Below are 12192 nucleotides of genomic sequence, written 5' to 3'. Positions count from 1 at the left end.
GCCTGTTCCTGGAGTACAGTAACCTACTCATCAGATTAGTGTGTGTGTGTGTGTGATGTGTCAAGGAATCGGAGAGGATACAGCCAGTGATTTATGGACCATTGTTGTTTGGAGAGTATTTGGCCAGAGTCCCTGTTCTTATCAAGCATGTAGGTCTGGGACCTCACTGGAGTGTTCTCTGACCCCTCTCGCCCTAAATCTCAACGCCCTGGCCCCTGTGAACCAGATAAGGCGGCCCTTTCACCTGTACCCTGGGACCTCCAAAGAACAAGTCCAGCTTACACTCCTGATAAATCTTTTGTGTTGTCCCACTTCCTAGATCCAGTTTCTCCATTCTTTCCATCTGAACCATAGTACTTGGAGATTAGTGTGAAATGATCTTGAGCCGTGCTTCTTTACATTCTAGAATAAGACAGAAAATCAGATCCTTTATCTCTATCTGTGTCCCTGCCTGTGATGGCTGCCCTGGGGATACGGATGGGAGAGGCGGGAAGCCATATGGAACACTTTGGTTCCTGAAATGAAGCGGTTGGAGTTTCAGTGGGCCGTGTCTGTTACATCTGGGCAACTTCCCTGCTCCTTACCAAGCAGGCTTGGCTGGATAGTCAATGAAGAGAGAGGGAGAGGGGGGGGTAGGGAGGAGGAAAGAGAGAGAGGGAAAGAGAGAGAGGGAAAGAGAGAGAGGGAAAGAGAGAGAGAAATGGTAGAAAAAGAAAGAAAAAAACGTGAGAAAAACAGAGTGATAAATAGAAAGATAAAAAGAGAGAACATAAAAAATGATGTAATTCATCAGCAAGCTGCCCTGCCATGCAGCGAGATGATAGGGCGCCTCAGTATCGCAGGCCTTAACAAAACATGTCAGTATCATTATCGGCCTAAAGATATGATTAGAGCCACTCTGGGCCGTGTCCCTCTCTCTCTCCTCTCTCTTCGTCACATGAGGAATCTATTCTTCTCATCTCCCCCTGTTTTCTCTTTCTTTTTTAAATGGAGGTGATAATTTGGTTGTCAGGAGCTGATCCAGGGAATAAACAGTACAGTGCCCATGCCTGATCAGTCACGCTGAAGGCCACCCTGGCCCGGGGACCACTGCCAACGCAACTATCCATTTTACACAGCAGCCGTGCAAGATTTGTGGACTCTTACTATCACTGTAGAAGTGTGGTGGTGTGTGTGTGTTTGAAGTAAAACCATGAAATATGGGTGTTTTGAAGACCCGCATGAAGCCAATGTGAGTGTATAAAACACCCACCTGATGTTATGTGCATGTGTGCGTGAATTCACCTCATCAGATAAAAGCATTAGCTACAGCGGTCCGTGGACATTTATATGGTTTGGTAACAAGGTAGCTACAAGCACATGGGGTGGGAAGTGTGTGTACAGACACACACACGCACTCACACACACAGGCCAGGGTTCAGCGATTTGTTCTTTATTAAAAACAAACAGAAGAGTAACTGGGTGTTCAGACATGAAACTGCTGCCTTTTTTTTATGAAGCCCAGGAGTCCCAGACTCCCCAGAGACAACCCACAGCAAAAGAAAGCAGCAACCAGTCCAGATGAATATTATTTTGCTCCAGTATGGGAAGAGCTCTTATAAAGGTCAACTACCCCGTACATCCAACTACCCATCTGGTTTTAAACAGCCTATGTGCCATCGATATGAGTCATAAATGTTAATTATCGTGTCAAAATCAAGTACAAAGTCTAAAAAGGATAATTTTGGTCATAAAGTCAGTCTCGTCCAAAACTGAGTTTTGTAAACGAGTTTGTCACGTTTTATTGGAAGGTTGGGTATGGATTATGATCACTTGCCCAGTGCACACTAACATGAGAGAAGCAGCTGTACTGCGCTCTATCCAATCATAGCAGTCAGAAAATCCAGACAGTGAGACAGACATGTCCATTAACCAGCGCCGGAGAATTGTTTACATAAGACACCACATCACCAATGTTAAGCTGAAATAAGTCTTGGCCCTAAGCCCTTTATGGAGTGGCCACTTGCTGATGTGTATGATAGTGTCAATCACTACAGTCTGCCACTTTTGGCAAAATGAGAATTGAGACGATTAGATCCCAACTGCAACTTGCCAATATTCCAAAACCCATTCGAGAGCATCGTGTGTCCCCAAGTGACCTGTTCCGTAGCATTCCCTATGAAACACTGCCAGACAGACACACTCTGGCAGTACATGTTGAGAAAGTTGTAAAAAACTAAATGTCACCGAAGCACACAACTCACCACTCACCAGTGACTTGATAAGCCGATTGTGGCCTGGCTGCTCAATGCATGTGCCTGCTAGCTATTACTTGCTAGCTTCATTGACAAACTTAGCTAGCTAGCTAGTGATTTCAGGCACTGATAAACAGCGTGTAGCTTGTGCTTCATTTACGATAGTTTGACAGCTTGCAGATGATGACGTTGTAAACATCTTATTGTTCTTAGAAATCAGTCCTGAGCGCACAGCCAGACTTTCCCGACTCGATGGACTGTATGCAGTTCACTGACTAGTTTTTCATGCACATTTCTTAACTTGAGAAATACTGCACCAGACACAAACTATTTTGAGGAAGTGGCTATGTTGTTGCTGGGGTACGATATGCAAACATAACACCCACATCAAACCACACCTCCAAGACAACTCTCCTTTGGCTTCAATCGTGGCCGCTAGCATTTCTTAATGAGCAATCTTAAAAATTAGGCAAAATCAGGATGCGCAGTCGCCTTTTAAAGAGACAGAGGCTCCTTACATCTGTCTGTTCCATTTTGGTGGAGAGACTGGAGGCATGAGGTACACACACACATGCATGCATGCGCACAAACACAGACATACACATGCGCACCTACATGGGCTCTGACACAACTGTGTGTGTGTGTGTGTGTGTGTGTTTTTTAAAAGAAAAATAATGCTTCCGAAAAAGTAGGGATGAAAAAGCAGAGGAACACCTGATGGGATCAATCGTACACTGTATACAGCAGTTTTTCTAGGACATTTTGCTAAAGAAAGAGGAGCAATTGGCAAATCACAAATGCAGACGGTGTTCCACCAACCATCCAAAAGGGTTCTACCTCTATGGGAGGAATACACAGTATTTCACTAAGGTGTTCTGCCTGATCTTTGCCATTATCAGAGAAATACTGTCCTTACACAGTGTAACGTTTAAAACAATCGGCAGCCGCTCTGATAAAAATCCCCTCTGTACTTAGATCTGTGCAGGAGTAACATAATGCAGGAAACAGATTAACTAACTTGTCTTGATAATGGCCTTTAAGTCACCTTGATTGAATCTAGCTGTCATGTCTAATATTTCAGCATAGGAAACAAACCTCTTGTTCTCTGTTCTACTGTTGTCTGACAGAGTGTATTGTGATGGCTACATGAGTGGAGCTGTTGATATGAAAGCATCCTGGCAGTCTGTTCATTGAGTCTTTAATTGTCTGATGACCGTCTTCCTTTCTTGGTAATGCAGCGAGTCTTCCCAAAGTCAACATAGAGAAAACAAGTTTGCTGCGACATGGTTTTGCGACAATGGCAATGACTACAAACGCAGCTGAAAAACATGTCATAAACGGAGGCCTTCTCAAGAACTTCTATGATTCAATTTCAACTGCTTAATCACTGCAGGCCTGGTACTCATAACTCAGCCCAGTCGGCACAGCTGTGACGCTCTTTCATTCTCTCTTTTGTAAGGGAAATAAAGGAGAGAGAGTCGTTGCAAGAGGAGGATGGACAAGTGTACATTGTCATTGAAATATAGTGCTTTAGCTCTGATGCACTGGTGTCAATGGCATGCACTGTCTGTGGCACACTATATATACATAAGTACATTTAAAAAAGCCTGTAAAGCCTTCCCAGAAAAGTGGACCAACTCCATATTAACGCCCATGATTTTGGAATGTGATGTTCGACGAGCAGGTGTCCATATACTTTTGGTAATGTAGTATATGTCTACTCGAGATCTGATAGGGCCAGCAGGGACCTGCATGCCATTTCTTCAGGTTCAAGAGGAGAAAAAGGCAGAGGAGCGTAGGAGGAGATAGACGAGATGGAGGAAGCAGAGATTATAGTGAAGCAAAAGGAGGGGCAAGAAGAAAGCAGAAGACAGTCTAGGAAGAAGAGGTGGAACAGTAGGAGGAGGAGAAAAAGACAGGGAGGGAGGAGAGATGCTTTAGTCTGATTTATACCAGACCGTAATAAAGTGGGCATCTCCCTCCCTGGCTGTTTAATATGCAAATATGCAGAGCAGCCCTCGCCTGACAGCTCACCATTAATGAAATGGTGGCTGAGAGAGCAGGTAGCCATAGCTCTTCTATATAAAAATACATGATGATGGTGTTACACAGTCATTTTTCAGAGATGGGACAATGTGTCAGAATGGGGCAGATACCCAGAAGTGCACATAGTGATGACTAAACATCTCTAGTAGCTCTAGATCTATGCATCCATGCAACCTACATAGCAGAGGAAATGGATTGGATCAAATGGTGAAAATGTCATGTTTCTACGTAGAAAGAAAAACTCCATGTCATCATGTGAGATTTGTCTTGTGCTTCCTAAACGAGTTTCACACACTCGTTTAGGGCGGAATCCTGACACTTCTGGATATTATAAAATATCCAACTCTGCTTAGCATAATAGATAGGAAACATACTACGTCAGTGTCCCACACCACTGACATGTTTGGCCAGTTTTATACCTCACCATCTGGAAGAGCATCATTTAACCCTTCTAATATGATGAAACAGCCCCATGATGATGCCGGTGTTATTTACACACTTTACTCTTCAATGAGCCAAAAGTCCCATCCACATAGCCAATCCATCTAAGAGACATGATTCCCTTATGATTCATATAAAAAGCATTCATCATGCATACATTACACAAGTGTTTTTAAAGGATAGCGTGTGTGCTGTGTTCACTGTAACTATAAAACTAGATGAAGTCAAAACCCACATTAAAATCATAATCCATCGAGGATCACCTTGTCAGTTGATCTGTTTGGGAATAAAGTCAGTATATTAATCACATATGTACTTTTGTCCTAGCGATCATTTATCTCCACTCCAGATCAATCCCTCAGGTAGCTAGACTACAGATCAATCCCTCAGGTAGCTAGACTACAGATCAATCCCTCAGGTAGCTAGACTACAGATCAATCCCTCAGGTAGCTAGACTCCAGATCAATCCCTCAGGTAGCTAGACTACAGATCAATCCCTCAGGTAGCTAGACTCCAGATCAATCCCTCAGGTAGCTAGACTACAGATCAATCCCTCAGGTAGCTAGACTACAGATCAATCCCTCAGGTAGCTAGACTCCAGATCAATCCCTCAGGTAGCTAGACTCCAGATCAATCCCTCAGTTAGCTAGACTCCAGATCAATCCCTCAGGTAGCTAGACTACAGATCAATCCCTCAGTTAGCTAGACTACAGATCAATCCCTCAGGTAGCTAGACTACAGATCAATCCCTCAGGTAGCTAGACTACAGATCAATCCCTCAGGTAGCTAGACTCCAGATCAATCCCTCAGGTAGCTAGACTCCAGATCAATCCCTCAGGTAGCTAGACGACAGATCAATCCCTCAGGTAGCTAGACTACAGATCAATCCCTCAGGTAGCTAGACTACAGATCAATCCCTCAGGTAGCTAGACTACAGATCAATCCCTCAGGTAGCTAGACTCCAGATCAATCCCTCAGGTAGCTAGACTCCAGATCAATCCCTCAGGTAGCTAGACTACAGATCAATCCCTCAGGTAGCTAGACTACAGATCAATCCCTCAGGTAGCTAGACTACAGATCAAGCAGAGCTACATTTACACATTGCAAATCCCCTTATATCAAAGGCTTACATCACACACTACACTTCCCCAGTCCCTCATCATAAAGGCTTCATAGTGAGACCCACAGAGGACCAGAAGGGGGCAGAGAGGGGAAGACAGAGAGCAGGAAGAGGAATCATCCAATGTCCAGCCCCCAGAGGCCTGCTAATACCTACTCTGGCTCCATGTATTTTACATGAACAATCCTCCGAGGGCAGGGAGGATAGGAATCTTCCACTATTTAAATACAGGATTTTGGGACATCAAAGCCCAGTCGATATTGGAAAAACAGAAATAATTAGGGATGTGGAGGTAGACAGAAATATACACATTTCCATAAGATGATAATTAGTCCCAGGGCTAGCTGGGTCAGGATTGTGCGTACATTGCATGTGTGTGTGTGAGGAAGAAATTAGAAAATCATGTCTGAAATATTCCAACCAAGTATCGATTCTCATTCAGTAATCTCAGTCCATTATGGTGAATGGAAGAGACAGAGGTAAATGATACCAAAGGAGATATTCCTCTGCCCAGTCAATCAGTTCACAGTATTGAATAAATATAGTTGAACTGAATGAAGACAAACCTTAATATCCCTACATACAGACACAACGTTACTGTAAAAATACAGTGTGTGGCTGGACACTTTAATTAGGTATCCAGCTCCATAACATCCAGAAGTGATGTTTTATCTTTCATTTTCTGTCATTCTAAATGAGCCTCTGATAATACTTACCATAGCCCCTGTACAGCCCTGTATAACACATACAGATCATAACACCTATTTTCTGGGTACTGTAAGATCAACTATGTACGTTGTTCCTTTGATCAACATAACGAGGAGAAAGTCTGGTCACACATGCCTGGTGAATGATTTCACGACTGTGTGCATGACGGGTACAAGATGAAGCGACAAAAACCACAAAACCTAAAAGCTTGAATCAAACGGGAACAGTGAACTAAAATCACACTTCTCTCAGTGCAGTCATTTACAGCGTCTTGTTCTATTTCACGTTCTGGAGTAAAAAAGAGAAGGGTTTGTTTTCTCCTGCTGAGAGGCACATTTAAGAGGGGCCAGCTAGTCTGTCTCCTTATCTACGTAATAACCCCTCCACAGACCTGCCAACACGGGTAAACACAGGGTGCTGAGTGTGTGTGCATGCGTATGTGTGTGTGTCTGCGTGCATGCGTGCGAGCATGAACGTCTTTCAGCATCAACTTCAAGTTCCATGACCAGTAAGTGAAAAGCACACCTTCCAGTGGAAGTGTGGTGTTGGGAGCTGGGTGCTCCAAGCCTCCCCTCCACTTCCCCCCATAAGAACCATCGACTCTGGCTGTGTCTGGCACATCTACTGGCCTCTCAGCTCTTTCCCTGCATTTCCACATTCAATCACTCAACAGCCTTTAAAACAGAGCGCTGCACTCCAATACACAGTCAGAAACACGCTATCAAATCTGATTTATTTACACCCACAAATATCTCTCCCCCAGGACGTATTATCACCTCCATAAAAGCAAAGGGGAAGTTGCCTTGGAGAGAGGGGGAAAGGAAGCTGAATGCGGGTGAACCTTTTGTTTCTGTTTTTCAAGTCTTTTTTTCCGCTCTTCTTCTGGACTTTGTCATGTTTAGGTATTACCAGTAAACCAGCGGATGGCTGACTGGCTGCCTGGCTGTCTGGTTTCCTGCCTGACGACTGTCAGAGTCATCGCCGGGGTGATGGATGAATGGAAAACAGATAAAGTGATACTTCCTGCTGCTCACCTGACCCAACCCCCTCCCCTTCATCGCTCATAGCCACGCTGACCTTGTGTGATCCTCACATGCTTGGTTGAGTCGGCGTTGAAGGGAGGCATCACGGCGTGAGCCTGTATTGAGCCGGGAGACATCGATTGATGGACAGGCTAAGTCTGGACACCCGAAGCTGGAGAAAGAGAAGTGAAGAAAGACAAGGTCCATTGCGAGGCATTTGAATTCAGAACATGACTTGGATATTCAATTAAAATTTACTGTGGATTTAAAACTCGGAAGTCCACTTAAATTCCAGACTGAAATTATATTGAAGCCAATACTAGAAGCATAGTAGCATAACGGAAGCACAGTGTCCAAAAGGATCATACTAGGTGAAACCCTGTTTTTCATAACATGATTATCTTATGCAATCCCTATTCCATGTCCAAATGTTCACACCCCACAGATCGTACACACAGGACATATCGGTTGAATGAAACACAAACCACCCATAAACCAAAAACCTTTGAACCCCATAGAGACACAATATCTACCAATCTCACTGCATCTCTAATAAATCTATTGGCATTTCATCATTTTCTACCTAGCATCATGGGAGACAGTGTCCCCTGCTGTCTACAATTATACTCCTCTATCCCACATCTCCTATTGAAGCTCCAAACCAAACTACAAATCTAGATCATCATTCTCGCCTCATAAACATATCATTATCTAAGAGCCATTTCATTTTCATTTCCCAGTGTCTGCCAGTCAGTCAACTCCCCTCTATCAGTGTTGTACAGCAGTGTTGAATGGTGCATGTGTCACCAGTCCAAACATACTGGAGCAATTAGAGAAGTTTGTCTGTAGCAAAAAGATCAGTGGGCTCTTCTTTTTGGCGCTTTCAGCACACAAAACCTATTATGAAAGTGAGAGGAGGCTATTAACATCCATCAAACTGTGGAGGAGGAAGAGGAGGAGGAGAAAGAGGAGGACGAGGGAGAATATTCTCTTCTCTCCACAAACTGAGAATGTTAGAAGAGTTGTGTTTGGTCAGGATGCCAAGGCTCAGTGCAGCAGCGATCAGGTTCAATGTCTTTACCTCCACTTATAAGGACACAGTACATGTCCTCAGCTGGCATATACAAGTCCAGTGGAAAGATGGAGGAATGCAATGTGCTTCTCTCTAGAGCGAAGCACTGCATAGTGTGCACCACATTATGGCTGCAATGCAGTCACTCAAATTGAACCCTTCCAGAATTTGCAGTGCACTTATCTAATGTCCACTCGTCAATATTTGACTGTTCACCCATCCTCCCTGTGCCTACACACCCGTTGCTGAGCAGACGCTCTATGGTGGACCATAGTGACCAGAAGTCCCCACCAGGCCGCTAGGCTTTCTGGCACTTTGTGAGCCATCAAACTGCTGACTGGACGCAGTCTTTGTTGCTACTGGGCGCTATTGGTGCTAGTGACATCCCCTCACACACTGGGACTGTGTGGGATCTGGGTTAGGGCTCAGGCCTATTGTGTTCTCAGAGCCAACAGGGTTAACAGAGCCAAGGCACACGTCCCAGATCACCCTACCACCGCGTCACTCTATTGTCCACAAGTCTGGCTCCTCTGTCCTGGCATTCTCTCCGAATGAGGTAGTATGAGAGAACTAATCAGCCAGTGGTGTCATGGAGGTTAGTGGAGTAGAGGGATGACCCCAGTAGCCAGATGCCAGAGGGTTATATGGTACAGTGGGCGCTAGAGGGCAGAGTAATGGAATGGATCTCCAGTTTTTGTAACATACTGTAGCTGCAGGCCAGAGTTAGCGGCCTGTTGCCTGCTATTTGGAATAGAGGCCAGGAGATTTGAGGAATAGCATCATTCTGAAACCACTGGTGCTCACATGGAGACAGGCACACACACAATCATTTTGGTTACACACATCTATGACAATATCTTCAATGTCCATCCATTCAGAAGAGTCTATTCTCTGGCGCAACACATAACTGGGCCTCAGAAGAGTAACGATCAGGGGGCTTAGAGAGTAGAGAGAGGCTGCTCTGTGATGTTCGGGGTTAGAATGTAAACCCATGGAGACATGAAACTCACCAGACCCTGCTCTGGCTTCTGTCCTGCTTTGTGACCTCTATGTTATCCAGATAAAATACTCCCTTTTTTCCTCTCATCCTCCTCTTCCTCATCCTCATTCTGTTCTTCCTCACCTTGCTACTTCTCATCCCTGCGTCTTAGTGTGATCTCAGAGGAGAAGTGGCACTATGCTTTTCCAATCAGAAAAAACGATCAGATTAGATCGGTGCAACTAACAATCTGTTTGGTCAATGACGCAGAAAACGGCGACCACAGTCGGACCACCTAATTAGTGGTGGGCAGGAATTTAATATCCAGAGACTGAGCAGCATTACCACTGGTCCAGGTTTCTCCCTCTGATGCAACCCTCAATTCTCCAGGCGCAACAGCACCTACAGTACAGCACTACAGTCTGTCTTCTGAGAGAGAAAAACGAGCCTGTCTTACTCCGGCAGACAGATTTGAGAAGCCACTCCTGACACCAATCTTTTCCACATGGATGGCCTATCAGCGTCCTCTTTTCCTGAACGTGTTATTTCCATAATCCGGCGGTTTCTCCATTGCCTGGGGTTAATAGATGGGCCAGGGTATTTGGGATGGCAGGCCTTTGTAGGCCCTAACGAACGGTCTGCGGTCTGATGAATGGCGTTTGGGCTGCGACCACGTCACTTGTTCCATTAGCAAAGCCTCTCCCCCAACTCGGCTGTATTGAACCAGGGCTTTCAGCTATTAGGCTGATGCATGACACAGTCAATTCCAGTTACGCTTTAATAAGTGAATATTTATCTGAGCCCCCCCCGTCTCAAAGAAAGAGGGAATGAGGGAAGAAAAAGGAGACAGAAGAGGGGTCTGAATCGTTCTCATCTCCAGACGTGTGTATATAATATATATATATATATATATATATGTGTGTGTGTCTGTGTTCTACGTCCCTGGTTAATCTCCTTTGTCAGCGAGCTTCTGCGAGGTTGGGTTTAGTGTGATTTATCTGCAGTAGTCTATCCCAGCAGGCAGTGTGGTAGTAACAATCACACCTCAAACATACAGAGCAGTACTACTGGAACCATCTACCACACATCCCTGTGCCTGGAAGAAGTGATGCAGGGATTGCAGGGTTTAGCTCCAACCAGACACTCTCACTAATTACATTAAAACTAAGCTAATTAATTAACATCAGTAATTAGCTAAATTCCACCTACAGTATATCTCCCAGGTCTACAACAAAGTCTGTAGACTAAAAGTGTGGAACACATAGGGTTTCCTACTGCACCTGTAAGGATGTGGAGTCACATCACTGTGTATACCAATAACATATTCCCTCGACCCAGTCCTATACGGAAAGTTGTTTCTTCTTCCCTCTGTAATGCAGACTGATAGAACATTACATGCAGTGCTAATGAACAGGACTCATAGTCGTTAGGAGGAGGATTGTAGGTTAGAGAGAGCGAGAGAGAGATCCTGCTGCCTGGTCTGTATAGAGACGTTGATCTCTGTGACCAAGTGTTGCTGAGTGCCACTCTGACAGGCTATTAGTCATAAGGCTTAACGACTCACCTCCTATCGCTATGGTAATCCATACTCCAGGATCGGGCCCGCCGGCTAGGTTAGGGGCCACTCACACTTCAAAATAATACACTCACACACAAACATTAACACACGCATGCATGCTACACATATACACACGCAAGCACGCACGTACGCACGCACATGCTCACAAACACACATACAAGCAAGTAAACACACATGCTAAGAAAAATAAATGCATCACTCCTGGTGAGATTCAAGGTTGACAGTAAAAAAACAAGTGACTGTTTCAATCAATACATCAACCAATCACTAGAATTTAGTGTGTGACAGAGAACAGTACAACAACCAAGTCCCTCTCACCTGTCCCTGACACGTCCCACTCTGCACCTGTCATCACTGAGTGACATCTGTATAAGCTAAAACTAATTTTCCTAAAGTGCTTTTCTAAGGCCTCTGACCCTTGAACCATTGATTGAATGAAAGTGTAAAAGTGTGTCAGTGTGAGTGCATGTGTGTTTTGGATCTCATCTGTCCTTGTCCTGTTTCTCTAGTCTCTTGAAGTTGACCATGTCATGAAAACAAAACAGACACTTCAACACACCTGGCAGTACACCAAGTGGGTGTAACGCTCGTTGTCGGTGGAAGGAAGAGTGGACCAAAGTGCAGCATGTATAGTGTTCATGATATTTATTTATAAGAAACACTAAAACAAAAAACAAACAGTTCCGTCAGGCACAGACACTAAACAGAAAATAACACCCCACAAAGCCCAAAAGGAAAATGACAACTTATATATGATCCCCAATCAGAGACAACGATAAACAGCTGCCTCTGACTGGGAACCACACGCTGCAAAAAACAAAGAAATAGAAAACATAGACTTTCCCTCCCGAGTCACACCCTGACCTAAAGAAAATAATAAGGCTCTTTAAGGTCAGGGCGTGACAGTGGGACAAGCTGTCCTGTGTTCTGGTCAAACTTCCAGGCCAAGACAGGGCCATCCTAAGCATGGGACAAGATAATCCTACTATAG

The sequence above is a fragment of the Oncorhynchus mykiss genome, chromosome 26 (genome assembly GCF_013265735.2).
Source record: "Oncorhynchus mykiss isolate Arlee chromosome 26, USDA_OmykA_1.1, whole genome shotgun sequence".
Classification (NCBI taxonomy): Eukaryota; Metazoa; Chordata; class Actinopteri; order Salmoniformes; family Salmonidae; genus Oncorhynchus; species Oncorhynchus mykiss.
This window is presented reverse-complemented; position numbering follows the sequence as displayed.